Here is a 23,580-nt window from a genome sequence, read left to right on the forward strand (position 1 = left end):
TATCTGGTTAAGTTCTGACATTTGAAGGACACGAACCAAAGAAAAGAGAAAACTCACATGCCAAGGACATTTACAGCAGTGGCACAAACTCTTTAACAATAGTATCGCGGGCTGGGCGCAGTGGCTCACACCTGTAATCCCAGCACTCTGGGAGGCGGAGGCAGGTGGATCACCTAAGGTCAGGAGTTTGAGACCAGCCTGGTCAACATGGTGAAACCCCATCTCTACTTTTTAAAAAAAAAAAAAAAAAAAAAAAAAAAAAAAAGAGCTTGGCGTGGTGGCCCATGGGTGTAATCCCAGCTACCTGGGAGGGAGGCTGAGGCAGGAGAATCACTTGAACCTGGGAGACGGGGGTTGCAATGAGCCAAGATCATGCCACTGCACTCCAGCCTGGGTGACAAGAACGAAACTCCATCTCAAAGGAAAAAAAAAAAGTTTTCAGGGAGGTAAAAGCCCAGAAGGAACAGAAACTTGCAAAAACATGGGAAAGATTTAAAACATTGAATGTGAAGCAAGAAAGGGGTCTTGTACTGAGTATCGAGGGAGGTGTATCAGGTATGTTAACAGAAGACGGAAGAGTCACTCAACTTCCATTTTGTTTCTATTTTATTCAACAATGAGAATCATCTTCTAACTGGAAAGAGTGGAAAAAACAACTTTTCAAAGAAAATCAAAAGCCAAGAATGCATAATTTCTAACGACAATCTTTTTGAGATGTCATAGAGAACAGGAGAGATGCTAAATGATCCAATCTTCAAGAAAAGTGAGATCTACAAACTACAGAGCAGTAAAATCTGACAATACATCTAGGGGAAAATTCTGCAAATACATTATCAGATAAACTGCAAACATGTAGAAGACAGTATGTTCACAAGAAGTGGAGTTCACTGCTGGTGAACGTAAAAAAATACAAAAAAACCCCAAAAAGATTAACCTTATTTAACCTTATTTGCTTCACATAGGGATGGTTCTAAACCTTGGCTTGCACATTAGAATTACTTGGGGAGCTTTCTCTGGGGTTGGTCAGACATGGATACTTTTTAAATTCCACAGGTAATTCTATTTTGAAAGTCAGGGTTGAGAACCTCTTTGATAGGGACATCAGGATAACACTGCTGACTTACTGACTTGATTTCTGCACAGGATCTGAGGTTTTTCTTCCTATTAAGAAGAAATATAGATCAGTGTAAAAGGAATTATCTGGAAATCCTGTTAAAATACAGATTCTGATTCAGTAGATTGGGGTAGGGCCTGAGATTCTGCATTTTTATTAAGCCCCCAGGTGATGTTGATGCTGAACCTGGAATCATACTGAGTAGTAAGGAGCTTGATGACAATACAGTTAAACAGATTCACAGTTGTTGAACACCACCCTCAAAGATTACAAAGCAATGTTAACTTGCAAACAGCCCTGTAAACTTTAGCATTTTTAAATGAACCAGTTGGATGAATCCGCCCAAGACATGGTAAACAAATCCATAAACAACTCGAAACTGTGAGTTAACACAGAAGATGTATATAATAAATATTATTCTGAATTATCAGTAGATTCCTAGGATGGGCTGAAATAAAAACAATGGTAAATATCCTACCTCGGACACTTTATGAAGGGCTATCAAGCTAAAATAACCCATAGTAAAAGTACACAGTCGGGGAAGAACCTGTCTTGGCAGTTCACATGAAAGATACCTCAAGTTTTTGGCTAACACAAGCTCAATAAAAACCCTGTTTGACCTGGCTATGAAACCTACAAGAATCACAAGTTGCCTTCATAGACCATGGTGTTCAAATAAAAGCAGGCAACAGCCCCACTGAAACCTGCTGTTCAGAGTATACGTAGAAGGCCGGACATGGTGGCTCACACCTGTAATCCCAGCACTTTGGGGTACCGAGTTGGGCGGATCATTTGAGGTCAGAAGTTTGAGACTAGCCTGACCAACATGGCAAAACCCCGTCTCTACTAAAAAAAAAAATACAAAAAAATTATCTGGGCGTGGTGGCGCATGCCTGTAGTCCCAGCTACTTGGGAGGTTGAGGCAGGAGAATCGCTTGAACCTGGGAGGCAGAGGTTGCTGTGAGCCAAGATTGCATAACTGCACTCCAGCCTGGGTGACAGCGAGATCCCATCTCAAAAACAAAAGCAGACTACATGTAGAGTAAGTGAAACACGAGTGAGAAGCCTGGGAGCATCATAAAAGAAATGGATGAATTACCTGGAGGTAGTTAGCCTGGAGAAAGACTAAAAATGGACACAATTACCATCTTCAAATATTTAGAGAGGAATAACATGAAAGAGAGCACAACCATAGGGTTAAATTAAGGTCAATAGTTAAAGACATGCAAAAGCAAATAATTCTTCCTTTTAGTAAAACAATCTAACAAAATTGTCAAAAAAATAGAGATGCTAGCAGTCTCTTGAAGCAAGCAAAATTCCTGTCTCCAGAGATAATCAAGCAGAAGCTGGATATTAAAAAGAGGATTCCTTATTAGGTGAGAGCCAGAAGAGACTGATTCCAAAAGACCATTTGGACTAAAATGCTATTAAGAGTAGTGAAGTCTCTTGGTCTTCTATTCTGGGCTTAGGGTCATAGTAATCTACATACTCCAGTGACACAAAATTACAACATTTTCTTGGCAACACCAATCCACTTAGGTTGCCTCTACCCCATACTCCCCTCCCCCAACATACCTTGTGCTTTACTACCGTCACCATGTACTGCTATTCTCCTCAGCCCCCTCTTAGCCTCTCCCTATTTCACCTACCCTTAAAGATCCAACAAGATCTTCCCTCCTAAGGAGCTATTACTATCTCAGATAGCAATTTTTCCATCCATCTCTGCATATAGCACTTGTCTATGCTACTACAGTGGCACTTCCTGCCTTCCATAATGTTTTATATTTTTGAAGTGTATGTGTCTTCTCTTCCCAAATAATTTCTTTTAGGGAACGAACCAGAATTACAGTCCCTTTAAAACTTCTGCCAAATGCCACTAGCACAATGCCTTGCACATTGTGGATATTTAAATGACTGAAAGAAATCCAATGTGAACACTGAGTTCATTTCCCTTAGTAATCTGTCTGAAACAGCATGGTCCAAAAGAGATACAACTTGAACCATGTAATTTTTCAAAATGCCAAGCAGCTGCATTAAGAGTAAAAACATGTGAAATTAATCTTAGTAATGTATCTTATTGACTCAACATAACCAAAAAAAAAGCATTTCAGCCGACTGACCGCAGTGGCTCATGCCTGTAATCCCAGCACTCTGGGAGGCCGAGGCGGGCGGATCACAAGGTCAGGAGTTCTGAGACCAGCCTGGCCAATATAGTGAAACCCCGTCTCTACTAAAAATACAAAAATTAGCCAGACGTCATAGCAGGCGCCCATAGTCCCAGCTACTCCTAGTCGGGAGGTTGAGGCAGGAGAACTGCTTGAACCCGGGAGGTGGAGGTTGCACTAAGCTGAGATCAAGCCACTGCATTCCAGCCTGGGCAACAGAGTAAGACTCTGTCTCAAAAAAAAAAAAAAAAAATCATTTCAACATAAAAAAAATCATTTAGATGTTTTACATTAAAAAATACTGTTTTTGAAACCTGGTGTGTGTTTTACACTTAGAGCCTATTACAAGTTGGATGCTAAATTTTCAACAGATAAAATGGAATGTTGTTCACCAAAACAATACAGTTGTGTTTAGCAGAAAAACATTTTACACTACTTCAGTTTTTTAAACTTAAAATAAAAAAAAAAACTTAAAATTTCAGTTTCACTAGTCTTATTTCAAGTGTCTAACAGTCACATAGTGGTTAGTGGCTACCATATTGGGCAGCACAGCTTTAAAGTATTTCTTTGTAAGACAGAGAAATCCCAAATAGGGAGAGTTTCAAATGTCCCCAATATATTTTTCATGCTCTACAAACCCACTATTTGCATCCCCTTTATGTTTTCAAAAAATAAAACAATAAGGTTCAATACTCTACAATGTTCAGTACTCATGGGATAGATAAGTCTTTTCTATGTTCATGAATCTTCAAGATTCATTCTTGACCTTTTAGAATTTCTACCATTTCCTACATGGAAACTAGAGACAAAACATTTTACCTCCATTCAAAATTTTCCTGACACTGTGATTTCAGAGATTTTTGAATCCTAAACAGCTCCTGCTTGATGAGCTTGGATTCCATTCCATGAAAGAGGGAATTCTAAATTTTATTTAATTCAAAATTTTAATGAGACACACTCATAAAGCAACATGTGAACAAATCCAAATCACTACCTCTTCAATAATAATAATATGCTGCTGTCTCCTTTCCCCCTACCCTTCCATATATATGCCAGAGACAATCAAGGAAAATATTTTCCCCCATGATATTCCTGCAACACACTTATTTCAAAGCCTCCATCCTTTCTGCCTTAACTTAGCATTTTCCCGGGGCTGGAATTGGGGGTCAAGAGATTTCAGCACTGGCAAGGCACTCCCTCCTTTATAAGGGAATTTAAAGAGTAAGCTATGGCTACAATACCTGCAGAGGTCCCCTGGACTAGAGATAATTACATTTGCAAAGAAAATGGAAATCAAGGCAATGCTCTCAAATGCCTTGTAATCTAATTTTACTCTCACACACCCAATGAGCCTGGTCTTATTTTAAGCAGTCCTTCACTATCTAAGTGGCATAAAAGAAAGAAATGGAATAAATCTAAAAACCACAAGTTCTGCCCCAGGTAGATATAATCTGCCACTATTGTTTACTAAGTGCAAACAAACATTTTAAAGTTTGGGCATGCCAAAAATACCAGAAAACCATACTCTAAATGATCAAATACAGCTCTATCTCCATTTTGGGTGTGAAAATATTAGTGAAGAATAACATATTAACAAAACAGGTCTCCAGATTGTACTTTGCAGTGAGTAACATTGTGGTACATTTGTAGTTTAAGTAGCAAGAGAAAAAAAAGAATGCTTATACACCCCTGGGATCTTTCAACATCATCGTAAAAGAGGTCATAAATCTATTTCTTTAGTTATCTCAGATAAGTCAGAAATTCTGACTTCAGCATATGATTAGCATCAGCTGTTTTTCTATGAAAAGATTACCAGTGAAACATACAGTAATTTAAACAATGAAATATAACTGTTTTGAAGTCACTTCGGTCTCTCTCTGGCTATAAGCAATACTCATCACCCTGTATTTACATAGCCCTTATACCTGTATTTCATTTAATCTTCACAATAATCCCATGAATTAGGAATCACCACCTCTACAGGTGACAAACAGAAGCACAGAGAAAGAAAGTGACTTACCAAAAACCATGTGGCTAGTAAGTGGGAAAGGGCCAGTAATTAAATCCAGGTCTCTGCATTCCAAATCCAGTCAACTTTTCACTAAGACAACTGCCTCCCAACATATCCCAAGACTCTATACTTTAAAACACATTCCTTCCTTCAATCCCAATAGGTATGACTAAACTATTCAATCTATGAGCGTTTTATAGCATGTTCACTCCCTGTATGAAAAATTCCAAAATGACAAAACACCTTTTATAAGCAGCACAAACCTAGATGGACTTATTTTTAAGTAAGTCAACTTTTAGTAATTTTTAAAAATACAGTTGCTCCTTAGATAAACAGCATATTTTATTAATCTTATTTCTTTTAGAGTACTGTGTGCCAATATATCCAAATCCATTCCTGGAAACAAGAAACCAAATTAGAAATTTTGCCCAATCGTTTCAAAGAGCTACTCATCTGGTCAATGAATGGGACTGTATCCGCTAAGTTTAATTCTGGGGAGGAAAGGCCAGCAAGAACACCAACCCTGAGATTTATTTAAAACAGATTTTTTTCACTTTGAGAATTTTAAAGTATTGTTAATAATCTCAACTTCTTCTAGTCATTATTATATAGTAATATAAATTATGCAAATGACTGTTTCTGATTACTGCTAAATGTAGCATCTCATTTAATTCTTCTAATCCATGCACACCAAACTTTTAAAAAATTTAATTGTTATAATGTTAAGGCAAAAAGTCATTTAAAACATATTGTTTAGTACTAACAGGTCAGGAGACCTGGTGCTAAGTATAAACACAGGCATGTTATATTTGATGGACACACTACGTTATAGTACCCAATTAAGGAGACTTAAGGCATCCAAAAATACTGTTAATAAAACAGACCTTACAAAACTAAATTCTGAAACACCAAGTGAAATGCTTGTGTAAAAACCAATTTTAAAAAGTGAGTCATCTTGGCTGGCCATGGTGCTGGCCGAGTGTGGTGGCCCACATCTGTAATCCCAACACTTTGGGAGGTCGAAGTCAGTGGATCGCTTGAGCCCAGGAGTTCGAAACCAGCCTGGGCAACATGGCGAAACCCTGTCTCTACCAAAGACACAAAAACTTAGCTGGGCATGGTAACGCTCATCTGTGGTCCTAGCTACTTGGGACCTGATGTGGCTGAGGTGGGAGGATCGCTTCAGTTTGGGGGCAGAGGTTGCAGTGAACTCAGATCACGTCACAGCACTCCAGTCTGGGTGACAGAGACTCCATATCAAAATTTAAAAAGTCATCTGGAAGAAATTACCTCTTTTTTTAAAAAAAGTGGGGTGGGTGGGAGGGAGGAATTAAGGTAACCTAACATCAACTAACTACTAAATCATGTTGAATATTTTCACCTTGTGCATATGTGTTCATTCAAGCTCCAAATTCTACAATAAAGTTCTAAAGCAGGACATGCCAATTTTAAAAAAATTATGGGTATGAACACAAAAACGTGTCACACTGACAAGAGAAGGGCAATCCATTTTGTTTGCAACAGAGCTTCATTAAGAACCTCATAAAGGAGGCTGAGCACAGTGGCTCACGCCTGTAATCCCAGCACTTTGGGAGGCCGACGCGGGCGGATCACCTGAGGTCAGGAGTTCAAAAGCAGTCTGGCCAACATGGTGAAACCCTGTCTCTACAAAAATATAAAAATTTGCCAGGCATGATGGCAGGTGCCTGTAATCCCAGCTACTCAGGAGGCTGAGGTGGGAGAATCGCTTGAACCTGGGAGGTGGAGGTTGCAGTGAGCAGAGATCGTGCCATTGCACTCCAGCCTGGGTGACAGAGCAAGACTCCGTCTCGAAACAAAACAAACAAAAAACCACACACCAAAAACACACACACACACCAAAAAAGAACCTCATAAAGGAGATAAGAACTAATAACATGTGATCTGTGTCAATGAAGAAAATGTTAAATACCATCACCAAAATGAAAAATACTTTTAAAAAATAAAGTTAAATCACAAAGAACTGCTGAATTTAAGGCCAGAAAACAAAAGTACCATCATATCATCATGTATGTAGGCACCAAAAGTGTTGGGGATTCTTCATATATAGAATGTTTAATTAAAATGTTATGGTATTTGTAACAGAAAAATATTTGATAACAACCAGGTATCTTTTTTTATTCTACACATGGGTAGCAGGGTGAAATTCAGCTCTGTGAAAGGAAAAAAGAGATACTGAAATCTAGTCTTGGCTGTAACTTGGTTATGTGGATTTGGCCAATTCATTTAACCTCTTGTGCCAGAGAGTCTCCATCAATATTAGAGTATTGGATTAAACCATCTGCAAGGTACTTTCCAGTTCTATGAATCTGTGACTGTAAATAAGATATAACCTACGCCACATTACGTTATTAAGAAAAATTAAATAAGCTCTCCTTTTCTCACTACCATTTCACTCAATGTACTTTTATCTCCACTCATGCAGTTATCTTTTTGAAAAGAAATATAAAGCATTCTTAAAAAAAAAAAAAAAGAACAGGCAGGGTTAATGTCTCACTGACTTTCCTTATTGCATGATACCTCTCACCAACTAAAAAATTTGTTGATAATTTCCAAGAGTGGCCTATCAGAAATTGCTACCAAGGTATCCCCCACTGCTCATGCTACTATAGCAATAAGAGATTATAAAATATCTGAATGGCAGTTAGCTTAGCCTCCACTTACATTCTTCTATCTTTACCAATTGAAAAGGACAGCAGAGAAAAACTAAAAGGACTCAGGAATGTTCCTCATGTACCCACCGACTTGCAGCTCAAACAACTTTTACTAAAACGCTCTAAAACAGTTAAAACTGAGAGAGTGTTAAGAACTTCAGTAAATCACAGGACTGAAGACCATGCCAAATGCGGTCGATCTACAGGATCAAGTTAGTTAAAAAAGGAAACCATTATGACATTTCATCTCAGTCAAATACTTTAATCTAGACAGTGAATTTAATCTTCAATTACCCATTTTATGTTATTTTATTATCGAGCTATGCCACTAAATTAGAATTTGGTCTTATCCATAACCTCATTTTGACTTGCTTCTCTCATTAATCCTAAGAAGTCAAAAGGAAAATGACTCAAAAACCCAAAGAGTGCATGTGTTTATTTTAAGTTACTAATGTAAAAATCACTGATAACTGACAATGTTGGTGTTCATCAGTAACTAAGGCACTATTTTAAGGATCTAAGATTTTTCCATCAAAAATCAGGTTTTTAAAGAGTGAAGCCAATTTTTAAAATTAAAATCACTTAGCCGGGCGCGGCGGCTCACGCTTGTAATCCCAGCACTTTGGGAGGCCGAGACGGGCAGATCACAAGGTCAGGAGATCAAGACCATCCTGGCTAACACAGTGAAACCCCATCTCTACTAAAAATAGAAAAAAATTAGCCAGGCGTAGTGGTGGGCGCCTGTAGTCCCAGCTACTCGGGAGGCTGAGGCAGGAGAATGGCGTGAACCCGGGAGGCAGAGCTTGCAGTGAGCCGAGATCACGCCACTGCACTCCAGCCTGGGCGACAGAGCGAGGCTCCGTCTCAAAAAAAAAAAAAAAAAATTAAAATCACTTAACTAAAAAAGAAAGTATTATCTATACCAATCAGTTATATTATTTGAGGAAAATAATTTTGTATTTAAGACCAACCATGCTGACAATTGTCCTTCCTGAACTAGTATATCTACATAAAAATAACGTGAAGAGGGTGACAATATATCTTTGGTTTGTCCAGAAGAGTAATGGTTTACACTTGTACTGAAGTAATTAGTAATATGGCTCTCCCTTTCACTCTCAAAAGTGTCTCAGTTTAGATAATTCATATGGTCTCCTTAGTTATAATCGGCACTAAAGGGAACATTGGTCAATAAAAAACAAAAGTTGTAGTTAACACCTTTCCTCCTATAGTCATGGGGAGATCAGAAGGGACCTTTTGTCATTCCAGAAAAAAATTTAAAACATCAAACACAAATACCTCCTTTCTCCCAGGAAGTAACATGTTCATCATCATGGAAACACCATTAGACTGTCAAATGTTATAAAAGCAAACCAACCTGTAGTTGCAAAATTACTGCAAGAAATCCACGAATCTATATAATGCACCAAGTGCTCTCTGCCCACAGATTATGTCTCACAAATATGTAGGTGCTACTATGACTAACGAAATTAAACTCTTGGGTTGGTGGCCAGGCGCGGTGGCTTAGGCCTGTAATCCCTGCACTTTGGGAGGCCAAGGCGGGCGGATCACCTGAGGTCAGGGGTTCCAGACCAACTTGGCCAACATGGTGAAACTCCATCTCTAGTAAAAATACAAAAGTTAGCCAGGCGTGGTGGCAGGCGCCTGTAATCCCAGCCACTCGGGAGGCTGAGGCAGGAGAACCGCTTGAACCCAGGAGGCGGAGGTTGCAGTGACCCAAGATCACACCACTGCACTCCAGCCTGGGCGACAGAACAAAACTCGTCCTGCCCTCCTCCTAACCAAAAAAAAAAAAAAAAAAACCCTTTTGTTGGAACATTAAAATATTAAGAAAATCTAGAGCAAAAATACCAACTATATGTGTCAGGAGAAAAACCACAAGTTCATAAATATATTCCCCCAATTGAGGTATATTTTAAAAATACCTCAATTGGCCGGGCGCGGTGGCTTACGTCTGTAATCCCAGCACTTTGGGAGGCCGAGGCGGGCAGATCACAAGGTCAGGAGTTTGAGACCAGCCTGGCCAATATGGTGAAACCCCGTCTCTACTAAAAATACAAAAATTAGCAGGGCGTGGTGGAGAGCACCTGTACTCCCAGCTACTTGGGAGGCTGAGGTAGGAGAATTGCTTGAAACCAGGAGGCAGAGGTTGCAGTGAGCCAAGAGTGCACCACTGCATTCCAGCCTGGGTGACAGAGTGAGACTCCGTCTCAAAAAATAAAAAAATAAAAAATAAAAAAATAAAAATACCTCAATTGATAAAAGAGAAATGAATTGCTGGATTATCTGGGAAACTTTCATGTTTGAGGTTGAGAAAAAAAATGAAAGAAAAATAGATACAGAAGTGTTATTACTTTCTTATATTGGACATCAGAACTTCAATTTATTATGTAAACTAGATACTATCTGAAATCAATGGGCCATAGGTTTTGGAAATCTTTGTGTTAAAGAAAAACTTGTCCAGTTCCAGGCAGTGGCACAAAATTCTAGGACCTCATTGGTTTGGGATTGACAAAAGACTTTTTGTTCTCTAATTTGTCATCCACTCTATGGTAAATGAAGAGAACAGAAGGCTGGCTGGTGATTTGCTCTATTTCTAATCCACCATGGCCATGGAAAAATTAATGTACACATAATATAATTCCATAAATGCAGATGCCTCATTTGACCTACTACTATATTATTTAAGGCTCACTACATGTTCACTAACCTCAAAGATATCCAACCAGCCTAATATTTCCAGATCATTTCATTATTAAGCTATTTCTTAAAATCATTTCTGATTTTAAATTAAGTTTATCAAATGATATACAAAGAGCTATCTATTTAACATCTATCAATGAGCCCATCCAATTACAGGGCCTGTGAAATACAACAATAAATATTTGTAAACATGCATAATAGCTGAAACAGGAATGTAACAGACGAAAAGGTGAGATTGCTGGATAACCTTTAAGTGTTAACAAAAGTTTTTGATGCAACATAACCTACAGACTTTTTACTAAAACCTTTCATTTTCATTGCATTTCCTATCTAATTAGACAGCAATCAAACCTAGAAGCATAACGTCAGACAGGCCTGGGATAAAATGAGGGCTCCATCACTTAAAGCTATTTAACTGAGGACAAATTATACTTAACCTCTTTGGGTTTTTGGTTTCCTCTATAAAAGTTAACATTCTCATGAGGCTCCGTTGTGAGGATTATAAAATAATGCATGTAAAGCACATGGCCTAGCACCACAGGCCTTCAGCAGAAGTTGGTTACGAATTTAGGCTAAGTATCCATCCCAGTTTGTCTGGGACAATCAAGGTTTGCACCTGTTGTCCAGGAATTATTAATGTTCCTTTTGTTCTTAAAAGTGTCTTGGTTAGGGCAATAAATTATGTGGTTACCCTAATGATGACGATAATAATAATGAAAGGAGTCAATATCAATTAAAAGTATCATGTATCAATTATGAATTTTTGAATCTTAAAGGAAAAAAATCACCACACACAAAGTAATGTAAAATTATACTCTCGTAAGCTATTCTACTGATATTTCATTTAGTTATCCAATGAACATTTAAATGTTATTTTACTTATACTCATGCCATTCCAACAATGATATAAGACAACAAATTTTTTGTTATTGTTGTTCCATACAGGTATTGGTAAACTTGAGACATTATTTTAAAGAGTCAAATTCACAGATAAAGCACTGGTGAGTTCCAGGTATCCAGAAACATTACCCTTTTAATTCCCAGTGAAAAGTACCCATTCTTATCATGAAGAATACCCAACACCATCTAACATCTATCAATGAGCCCATCCAATTACAGGGCCTGCAAAATAGAACAATAAATATTTGTAAACATGCATTCTAAACATAAATCATCAGGAGACGCAACAAAAAATAAATTACCTGACTGTTATGACATAGTATTGAAATACAATAAACTGGATTTTAGTTTTCTTCACTCTGCTCTAGGAAAAAAAAGAATCCATTATTCTTCCTCTTTTAAAAGATACACATTTTCTTCGAATTAGACACAACCTAAAAAAAAAATACAGACACACCATAACCCAACCTAAGTCAATATTAGTATTAGGGCATTTGGGAAGAGCAAGAAGGTCAGAGGGGACCAGGAGTTAGATAAAAGATGTCTTCTGAGAGACAATTTACGTTTTATTATAAGCTTGCTTAAAATAAGCCTTTCCTTATCAGACCAGTAATTATTTTCAGATTCTGAGAGTCACTTTCAAGGACTTATTTGGCACATTACACTAGCCTAAGGTAGGAACTAAAGTATTAAAATTCATCAGAACATCATGGACTAAAAAAATCTTTGTAACATTTTTCAGTAAGTGGAGTGTGTCCTAAAAATCAAGTTTTAAAAAGTGGATTGGTCTTTCTAGCTACCTAAGCTATATTTTTACAGTTTAGAAAAGTCATGGGGGGGAGGGGTTATAATTGTGCCAGTCCTCCAGGGAAGATACAATGTACCTAATGGGGTGATAAGTAGTACTTTGTCTATAATCACGAAGAGTGAAAGAAATGATTAGTAGCAGTAGGTTTATTATTTCTTCCCCCTTTCAATCAGTCCAAAGCACTGCGGTTAATTCTGATTCAGGAAATGCGGGCTCCTTACTTCTGGCAAAAAATCACTGTGGGGTCTTGCAAATGATAGATGACAATCTGATACAACTGTTTCCTCTTGCCCCAAAATGAAAAAAAAATGACCTCAATAACAAAACTGCTAGGCCTCAGATTCCCAGACTAACCTGTGGAATAAGTATGGTGAAACTGTCTAGGGAAGGAACGTGGCTGTCTCCTCCATCTTGAAATTAATCAGCATAAGGGAAAAAGGGACCGAGTATTCAGGAAGCAGAAGCCCAACCGGTTAATACTAGTTACTAAGCTATGGCGTGCGTGGCAGGTACCGTCTGCAGAAGCAGAGACCCCTTAGGCTTTTTTTTTTTTTTTAATGGGGGAGGGATTGGGTTGTTGGTGGATTAAACACAAATTAACTTGAAAATAATTTGGCCCAATTCCATCCCTTACCCAGGAGAAAACAACAAACACCTAACGGCTTTTCCCTCTCTTTTGCGGGGGGATCCTTCCAGTGATACCTGGCAAAGGATATTCCAGGGTTATTCGAGCAAGGGAGTAAACCACATTTGCCTCAGATCCTCAAGGAAGATGTCATCGCGGCCCCAGGGGGCGCCTAATTGGCAATACCCTGCAGAAGGGCTCAAAACGAGGTTTTGCAAATCTGGGGAAATCTAAAGGCCCAAGAGTTCCCAGCATCTCACTTGGGGCAGCCTGATTTTTTACTTCCCTTTTCCCAAACCCAAGCCCGCCACGAAAAACGCGGGGAGGTCAGGGAAGCCTCCAGAGAACAGAGAAGAAAAAGCTTGAGACGTTCTAAGATTCTGACGCCTGAGGCCAAAACTCAAAAACTGCCTCCCCCGATTTCCTAAGGCTCCGGAGGGCCTGGGCTGCAGCTCGCGCGGCCACCGAGAGGAAGTACTACCCACCTCCTTCCCCTTCAAAGAGCCTGTCGACTATACCACTCAACTAAAATGGCAGCGGCGGCTACGCCACGGAGCCCCCCGCAGCAACGGGCCTGGGGTCCGGAGGCGGCGCTGAGCCTTTGCCACGACGCGTCACTCGGGCCATTTTGAGAGAACGCGGCAGCCGCGGCTCCGCTGTCTTCCTCTCCCTCTACATCCATTTCTCACTGGATTCCCAAGTCTTCACTTACTAGGTTTTAGGGTCAGGATCCGACTCGGTTGGTTCGACCGCCGCCGCCGAGGCTGCTCCGCACCTCCCTGGCCGCCGTTCTCAAGCCCGCCTCCAATGAGTAGCTGGTTGAGACCCGCCTCTAGCCCAGCGCCTGCTCGGAGACGTTGCTCAGGCAGCCATTATCTTCCCCATTGTTACCAAGCAGCGACAGGAAACGACTGCCCACAACAGGAAGTGATGATGCCGCGTCCCGGCACCTTAGCCCCACTCCCAGCCTATTAGCCAATCCCAGTCGATTCCTCGAAAAGGCTCCGCGGGAGGAGGAGGGGGACGGCAGACGACGCGGCAAGGCGGGCGGCGGTTTGGAAAAGGAAAGCTGTTATGACGCCTACCATGTGACAGGCCCCACCCTCCTCCGCCATTTTGAACTGTGGCGAGAAATTTGCGTTCTGAGAATTGTGGGAACCTTCGGTTTCCCATTTTGAAAACTGAAGGACGTCACGGTCTGACTGCTTGAAGACATTTTCAGAGAGCGAGAAATGTGATATTAGTCTAACCTGGCATCACATCAGTTCACACAATCCGTCCAGACCAGTTCAAAAAGTAGCCTGCGTTTTATTCAACATGTATTTACACAGTGCCAACTGCATGTCAAGCGCCATTGTAGCTGCTTAGGAAATTAAAATAGACCAACATTAAGAAAGAAAACAGGCCGGGTTCGGTGGCTCACGCCTGTAATCCCAGCATTTTGGGAAGCCGAAACGGGCGGATCACCTGAGGTCACGAGTTCGAGACCAGCCTGGCCAACATGGCAAAACCCAGTCTCTACTAAAAATACGAAAATTAGCCGGGCGTGGCGGGCGCTTGTGATCCCTGCTAATCGGGAGGCTGAGGCAGGAGAATAGCTGAACCCAGGAGGCGAAGGTTGCAGTGAGCCAGGATCTCGCCACTGCACTGAGCAGTGACAGAGCAAGGCTGTGTCTCAAAAAAAAAAAAAAAAAAAGGAGAAAACAGATCAAAATCCCAGTTCCCTTGAGTCTTTATAATTTACTGGGGGCCGGGGACAATAATTTAGAAAAAATCAAACATAAATATGTATCATGTTAGTGATAAATGCCAAGGAGAAAAATCAAGGAAGGGGGACGGAAGAGTTCCTTGTAGGGACAAACGGATTCGTGATGTTTAAAAGACTGATAACTTTGAGGCATTAACTCTAAAGTATTCGAGAAAGGGCGGTGATTGTAAAAGGGTGGGAAAATCTGATAACGTTGGAATTTGTAAAAGGACAGTTAAAGAAGGCCTTTTTTAGGTAGTAATGCCTGGAAGAATTGAGGGAACTCGCCACACAGCATGCCACTCCCATTGTCACAGTTAAAGGAAAACCTTACCCAAGTTTTTAGATTCTTTTCCTTTTCCCAATTTTTCTGTTTTCCAATAGCAAGCCAGCTATGATGGCTTTCTTACGGTTTTTCCAACAAAGCTAACTTCTTCCTACCTCAACTACTTTACCTTTCTGGAATATTTTATTTTCGTATCTTTGCTTTCATCATCCAAGCCTCACAATTATTACCTTCCTAGAGAAGACTTCCCTGACAACCCTACCTAAAATAACTTCTTCCTGAAGGCGGAAAAAGGTCTAAGGAAAAAAAAAAAGAAAAAAGTAATAACGACTTCTCCCATCTCCTTACCTGCTTACTTTTCTTGTAAAACACTTAATCTGAAAGTATGTTATTTATTTGTTTGTTTACTTCACCCTTTCTGAGCAGTAAACCTCTCTGTTTTGTTCACTGTTGTGTCCCCAGCGACCACATAGTAAGCCCTCGAAATACTTTGGGAGAATTACCCCCTCACCATGATGGATGTTATATCAGCCTGGAATATAAGTATTTCACTCCAAGCAGTTAAAACAATATCCCTCATACTTACCTGCCCAACTCCCTAGAAGACTCATTGATATTGTCATTTTTGGCAGAGGGATACATGATTTAGGCGCTGTGTCTCTACTCAGATTTTTTACATAATCATGTACTTATTTTACATAATCATGTACTAGAACGATTACCTAGAACGTGTAAAATGAATTCTTCAGTAGCCTGCAATTGCCATTAAACCTGATATTCTGATTATGGCAATAACATTAGCCACTCCTTAACGTATTCTTGAGGCTTATGTGGCTTAATGTAAAATATAAAATCACAAAAGAAGTGGAAGAAAATATAGGTTACTATTTCTGTCCTTCCTTCCTTCCTTCCTTTCTTCTTTCTTTTTTTTTTTTCTGATGGAGTCTTGCTTTGTTGCCCAGGCTGGAGTGCAGTGGCATGATCTCAGCTCACTGCAACCTCCGTCTCCTGGGTTCAAGCGATTCTCCTACCTCAGCCTCCCCAGTAGCTGGGATTACAGGCATGCACCACCACGCCTGGCTAATTTTTGTATTTTTAGTAGAGACGGGGTTTCACCATGTTGGGCAGCCTGGTCTCGAACTCCTGACTTCATGATCCGCTTGCCTGGGCCTCCCAAAGTGCTGGGATTACAGGCGTGAGCCACTGTCCAGGCCTAGGTTAATATTTCTATAGCCTTGGGGATGCAGAAGCACTTTTGAAATACAACACAAAATCCATAATGAGAAAGACTAATAAGTACAACTTCATAAATAATAGTAAACCTTCTAAATGTCAAAATACAAGGTTAGTAAAGTTAAAAGACAAATGATAAATTGAAAAAAATCATTTCAAAATGACATATTACAGCCAAGGGGTAATATCTTTACTTAATAAAAAGACGAAACACTAGCAAAAATGTTACATATGTGATAAGCACATATGGCTAATATCAGCCTATAAAGAGTTGTTAAACATTGATTTTTAAAAAGATAAATACCGGCCGGGCGCAGTGGCTCACGCCTGTAATCCCAGCACTTTGGGAGGCCGAGGCAGGCGGATCACGAGGTCAGGAGATCAAGACCAGCCTGGCCAATATGGTGAAACCCTGTCTCTACTAAAAAAAATACAAAAATTAGCTAAGCGTGGTGGTGCACTCACTCCTGTAGTCCCAGCTACTTGGGAGGCTGAGGCAGAAGAATTGATTGAACCCGGGAGGCAGAGGTTGGAGTGAGCCGAGATCATGCCACTACACTCCAGCCTGGGCAACAGCAAGACTGCATCTCAAAAAAAAAAAAAAAAGATAAATACTTCCATTTCAAAATGTGCAAAGAACATGAATGGATAATTCATAAAAGGATAAAACACGTGGCTGATAAGCATATGACAATATATTCTTTTTTTCTTGTTAGTAAATAACCTGGTACTTGAAAATATATTCAGCCTCACTAGTAATTAATCAAAAATAAAAACAATGAAGTACAACTATTATGTATCCATAATAATTAAAAAACAATTGCTGGGTTCGGTGGCTCACGCCTGTAATCCCAGCACTTTGGGAGGCTGAGGCAGGTGGATTGCCTGAGGTCAGGAGTTTGAGACCAGCCTGGCCAACATGGTGAAACCCCGTATCTACTAAGACTTCAGAAAAAAAATTAGTTGGGCGTGGTGGCGGGCACCTATAATCCCAGCTACTCAGGAGGCTGAGGCAGGAGAATCGCTTGAACCCGGGAGGCAGAGGTTGCAGTGAGCCGAGATTGCGCCATTGCACTCCAGCCTGGGCAACAAGAGTGAAACTCTGTCTCAAAAAAACAAAACAAAAAAATTTAAAGAACTATAAAATTTTTTTTAAAATTCCTTTTTTTGCCTATCAGAATGTCAAGGATAAAAAATCGATAATATTAATTGTTGGTGAAGATCCTATGAAATGGGCACATTTGTATCACCAGTGGGACAAACTGATATCAGTTTTCTTTTTTTTTTGAGACAGAATCTCACTCTGTCACCCAGGCTGGAGTGCAGTGGCGCAATCTTGCTAACTGCAACCTCCACCTCCTGGTTTCAAGCGATTCTCCTGCCTCAGCCTCCCGAGTAGCTGGGACTACAGGCTTGTGCCACCACACCCAGCTAATTTTTGTATTTTGAGTAGAGACGAGGTTTCACCATGTTGGCCTGGCTGGTCTCCAGCTTTTGACCTTGAGTGATCCACCCGCCTCTGCCTCCCAAAGTGCTGGGATTCCGGGCATGAGCCACCGTGTCCAGCCTCAGGTTACGTTTTTAATGAAAAAAGCGATTTACAATAGAGCATGTGTGACTCCATTTTTATTTAAAAGATATGTATAAATATGCCTAGAAAAAAGCCTGGATGAGCATGCATGCAAATAAAATGCAATGGGATTATTAGTCATTTTTATGTTCTTTTTTTTTTTTTTTGAGATGGAGTCTCACTCTGTCACCCAGGCTGGAGGGCAGTGGCATGATCTCGACTCACTGCAACCTCTGCCTCCCGGATTCAAGCGATTCTCATGCCTCAGCCTCCTGAGTAGCTGGGATTACAGGCGCCCGCCACCATGCCCGACTAATTTTTGTATTTTTAGTAGAGATGGGGGTTTCACCATGTTGGCCAGGCTGGTCTCGATCTCCTGACCTCAGGTGATCCACCTGCCTCGGTCTCCCAAAGTGCTGGGATTACAGGCATAAGCCACTGCTGAGGGACCATTTTTATGTTCTTTACCTGTTTCAGTATTGTCTTCAACATTTTACACTGTGCATTATTACTTGGTATTGGAAAGAGGTAGAACCTTTTTTATTTTGAAAGAAAAATCTGCCTGAATTTGAAGAATACATATCTCCCTTACTACTTATTCTTTCCATGCTTCACATATACTTTCTTTCTTTTCCTTTTCCACTATTCATTCGTGTTCTTTTATAAGCATGGAGCTACTTTACTTACAATATCAAGGAAAGTACTTCTCAACACAATTTATCTCATGGTGGCATTCAGTGCCACTCTAGAACCTACCAAAGCAACTACTAAACACTCGTTTGGTTTCTATTTAGCCTAATTGCATTTCCCTCCCATGTTGTTTTGTTTGTTTGTTTGTTTTGAGATGGAGTCTCGCTCTGTCGCCCAGGCTGAGGTGCAATGGCACAATCTGAGCTAACTGCAACTCTGCTTCCCAGGTTCAAGCGATTCTCCTGCCTCAGCCTCCTGAGTAGCTGGGATTACAGGCACCCACCACTCCCGGATAATTTTTGTGTTTTTAGTAGATACGGGGCTTCGCCATGTTGGCCAGGCTGGTCTCCAACTCCTGACCTCAGGTGATCTGCCTGCCTCGACCTCCCAAAGTGTTGGGATTACAGGCGTGAACCACAGCGCCCAACCCCATGTTCTTTTTATGTATGTGTGACCTTCAAATGATTTTTACCCATTCTTGGTCAAGTGTCCCTTAACAGGAAAAAAAGAAAAGATCTTCCCAATCTTCCTTCTGTTCATTTTAACAAAATGTATTGATAATCTGCTACCTTCTGGTCGCTGGGGACATACCACCATCAGTATACCATACACCAGAAGACCCTTCCCTATGGCAAGAAAGACATTGAACAGATACTTTTAAATGTAATGAACATTACAAAGGAGACATAAGGGTACAATGGCAAGTATGTAAAAGGAACATTTAACCAGAAGAAGCTGCCATTTTTAGCTGAGACCTGAAGACGGAATGATGGTTCCGGATGAGAGGAAGATGAGAGATGAACCCTGGGAGAGGGAATAACTTGTACAGATTCCATGGGATGAGAGAAGGGAACCTGGGGAACTGAAAGAATAGCTTAGTTTCTCTAGCAAATATTCTATTTTATTTTCTCTATAGCACTCATCAGAAAGGAATTTGTCTTGTTATTTGTTGATTTTGTTTGTTGATTTTATTTATATGTTTATAGTCTGTCAGTGTTTCCGCTGGCCCGCCCCCACTTCTGGCCAGCGTAAGCTCCGTGAGAACTGAAGCTTTGCCCCACCCCCTCTCAGCAGTATTTTCCCAGCCTAAAATACCTAAAAGGCACTCAATCAATATTTCTTCAATGAATCAACGAATTAGCTTGTAGTTCATATTAGACATTTTGGATCTTATCCTAAGAGCAATGAGAAGTTGTTGAAGGGTTTTTAAAAGAAAACCCATATGTCTGATTCGATTGGTTTTTAAAATAAAAAATCTTCTTGGCTGCTATGTGTTTGAAACTGTTTTACTTTGTAGTCAATATGGTCACTGTTTTAAGATTACAATACTTCTTTAAGAAACTCGAGTTTTTTTTTTTTTTTTTTTTTTTTTTAGATGGAGTCTTGCTCTATCACCCAGGCTGGAGTGCATTGGCACGATCTCGGCTCACCACAACCTCCGCCTCCCAGGTTCAAGCCATTCTCCTGCCTTAGCTTCCTGAGTAGCTGGGATTACAGGTGCGTGCCAGCACGCCCGGCTAATCTTTGTATTTTGAGTAGAGACGGGGTTTCGCCATGTTGGCCAGGCTGGTCTCAAACTCCTGACCTCAGGTGATCCACCTGCCTCGGCCTCCCAAAGTTCTGGGATTACAGGCATGAACCACTGCGCCCGGCCAACTCGGCTTTTTTTAAAGACACCCGCAAAATATTTATTTAGTTTAAGTATTGCCTCTAATGGCTAGGGAGCTTTTTAAATCTTTTGAGTAAGAATCACTGGGAAAACAATTTAACAAGAAAACCAATGTCTTTCTCTTAGTGCTTCCATTTTGCCAAAGTTTGCACCTTTAGGAGTTCACAATAAAATTCAAGATATGAATGAATTCTAAGCGTTTGCTTCAGTTTGCCCTGAGGAGGGGAATAGCAAGATGGAAAGAGACAAGTGAAAGATAATCAGTGATTTATTAATTTATTCATTCAGTTAAGTCACCCATTCAATAGATACTTATTTTGTCCCAATACTCTGTGCTAGGCTCTGGAGTTGTGATGTCTGCCCTGAACATGCTCACAAACCAGGAGAAGAGTGGCATCCTAGTAGGATGTAATTTCATCTAGTCATTTTGTAAACGTATGTGAAAGCTAAAGTTGATGTGTTGCTTTCATTGCAGGGGCCCACGTATCACACTTTAGGAAGTCACTTTAGGAGGTTTGTACTTGTTGAATGTCAGAGATCTTAAAAATAAATCAAAGTTTAAAGAGTATAGCATGCAAATCTTAAGAATAAAGCCCTTTTATTCCTTAACATCTGTAGAAGGTATTTTTAACCCAAAAGCCTTAAAACAGCATCGTATATATTCATTTTATGGTAGTAGAAAAGATTACAATTGCCTTTGTTTCTAGCAGCACAATGTCTTGTTTATACTGGCATTGCTATTGAAAACCTTCTAGTTTCTCTAGAGCTCAATGTATCTCTTTGAAAAGGTATATTACGATGCATATTATTCCTCCCACAAATGCCCTGTAACTTAATTAACTGGGGTTGTTATTTCCCATTAAAGTATATTCTAGAAATAGGAAATGTTATTGCAAATATTCAAATATAGTAGAAATAAAATATGTACCCATACCTGGTTAATTATGTTAGTATCGGGGAACTCGGAGCAGATTTACTGTCATGTCTTTTTTTCCTCCAGCTATTAAAGCAGTAGTGAAAGGCTTCTCTTTACATTCTGTGCTTTCCGGGAATATAAAAGTAACCTGCCCAGTGAAGCAATATCAAGTGCCTTACATATCCAAACATAAATGTTTCAGATGCGCTGGTTTAGAAAGCGCAGGGTAGTTTTCCAACTCATGCCAAAGCAACTAGAAGGTAAGCTTTCTAGAACAAATTAAGAGGAGTATAATAGGGAGAAGACAAAAGGCTTGGATTTAGATAATAAATACTCACTTTATCTCCAATTTGTAATCCATTTTAATAAATCGGTTCCTTGCTATTTAATTATTTAAATTGTGAAGAATAAAAGGTTTACAGTAGACTCGGTTGATTATGCACTGCCTCTGACACCAAACAACTGCATACCAAGTTTCTCTTTGCCAAAGACAAGATGACTCCATCCCTGCTTCTTATCTTGATTCTCCTCAGTCACCATAAAAACCGCAAGTCCATCTGGTCCCACACCCACCTAAACTTCCATTTTCATAGAGGTTAGCTTCCACTTTCATCTCCACTTACACTGTTCCTTACCCTCTCAACAATTTCCACTGAGCCCTCTGGAACAGTGCATTCAATACTAATACATTCTCCAGCTTTCTTAGTCCCTTGGTAGAGAGCTTCTCCTTCTCAGCACTTTGACTGAAAAGTGCCAGCTTCCAAAAAACCTCCTCTCCCCCAAGAACTCATCTGGTGCTTAATTAAAATATGGATTCCAGGGCCTATTCTAGGATTCTGATTTAGACATTTTCAGGTGGAATTCAGGCATCTTCATTTTAAATAAACTTCCCAGAAAATTCAGATGCAGGCTGTCTGCAGAGAAGTGTTTGGAAGATGGATATACTTAAATCAATAATAGCTACCATTTATCACGGCCCTACTATGTGCCAGAAATAGGCACACTATCTCATTTACTTCTCACCAATAAACCTTGTAAGATGTTATGAACATTTTATAGGTGAGGAAAATGAAGCCTAAAGCAGTAAGAAAACAGGAAAAAACAAAATTTATCTGTGATCACACGACTAGTAAATAAAGGAGATAGGTTTGGACTCTAAGTGCATGCTGCATCTAACAACCCAGGTCTCCTAGCTCCTAAACCAGGTCTCAAGTGAATTGTAAATCTAAAAAATGTTTTCTTAAAGATTATTTAATCGATGGAAAACTTGGCTCTGCTGGCAATTTCTTTCCTCAGAAGTTCTATCTGTATACCTTATACTAATGATCTTGAATGGGCATGGTTTTTTGTTTGTTTGATTGCTTTGGGTTTTTTTTTTTTTTTTTTTTTTGAGACAGAGTCTTGCTTGCCCACCACCACGCCCCGCTAATTTTTCTATTTTTAGTAGAGATGGGGTTTCACTATGTTGGCCAGTCTGGTCTCGAACTTCTGACCTCAGGTGATCCACCCGCCTTGGCCTCCCAAAGTGCTGGGATTACAGGCATGAGCCACCACTCCCGGCTGGCATGGTCTTTTCAAATATAAGTTCTCTCTCCTTCTTCCTTTCTCCCTTCCACCTCTTCCCCCTCTTCCTCTCTCCTTATGGCAGAAATCGGCCAAAGTCACCTATTTATTTGGCTAGGTTCATTACTTTTTTCTTTTTGGCAAAACAAGAGCACTTGGAAATATTTAGAAAAAGGATGCAGTGTTTGACTTCAGGAAAGCACTGGCAGTGCTGCACTACATATTTTCAAGCACTCTAGATAATCCAGCTGTGAGAAAATGACTATCAATCTTCTACAACTCAGTTCAAGGATAAAATATGCTATTTAAAAATACACCTTACTACCTACATAAATGGTAATAAGTAGTTAATAAAAATCGTATTTATTGTACATTTAAAATGTGTCAGCCTCTGTACTAAGTATCTTACTTAAGGCTCACGATAAACCTGTGGCACAAGTATTATTATACCCATATTACAGCTGGGAAAATTAAAGTTTAAAGTAACTTTAGCAATGTAATACAGCTAGTAAGTGGAAGACCCAGGGATTCAAACTGAGTCTGTCTGACTTTAGAGTTCAGCCCATGTGTTTAAGTACTTTATCTACTTCCACAAACCAGCCTCTCAGGAAAATAGCATACCTTAGTCAGAAAAAGAACTTCAAGTGGCTTATTAAAGAGACCCACCCACATGACCCAGAATAGGCAGTGGAATTGAGTATTTTTATTTTAGATGCTTTTGTATTCCCCACAGAGCACTGGGCCAATAGATGCATTTGTTTCTCAAATGTTAAGTGCCTATCTCCCTTATAGCCCTTTCATATTTATAGTGGCTAACCTGCATTGGTCTGATCACTGAACAGAGAAAAAGAAATACTTCATGCTCCTTT

At 40.0% G+C, this 23,580-nt stretch overlaps 1 protein-coding gene across 2 annotated transcripts in view; it reads right to left on the minus strand.

The window, feature by feature from the left end:
• RLIM (ring finger protein, LIM domain interacting) overlaps positions 1-14,005 on the minus strand; it is a 29,283-nt gene extending 15,278 nt beyond the window's left edge. Inside the window, exons 1-2 of one of the 2 annotated variants that reach the window (XM_054471502.2) lie at positions 13,750-14,005; positions 11,907-11,968 (exon numbers count right to left, since the gene is read on the minus strand). The gene's annotated coding sequence lies outside the window, so the exon portion shown is untranslated. The remainder of the gene's footprint in view (positions 1-11,906; positions 11,969-13,749) is intronic. The other variant, XM_054471501.2, reaches the window with a different exon arrangement.
• Between the last annotated feature and the right edge of the window lie 9,575 nt (positions 14,006-23,580).

Source organism: Pongo pygmaeus, chromosome X, assembly GCF_028885625.2.
Source record: "Pongo pygmaeus isolate AG05252 chromosome X, NHGRI_mPonPyg2-v2.0_pri, whole genome shotgun sequence".
Lineage (NCBI taxonomy): Eukaryota > Metazoa > Chordata > Mammalia > Primates > Hominidae > Pongo > Pongo pygmaeus.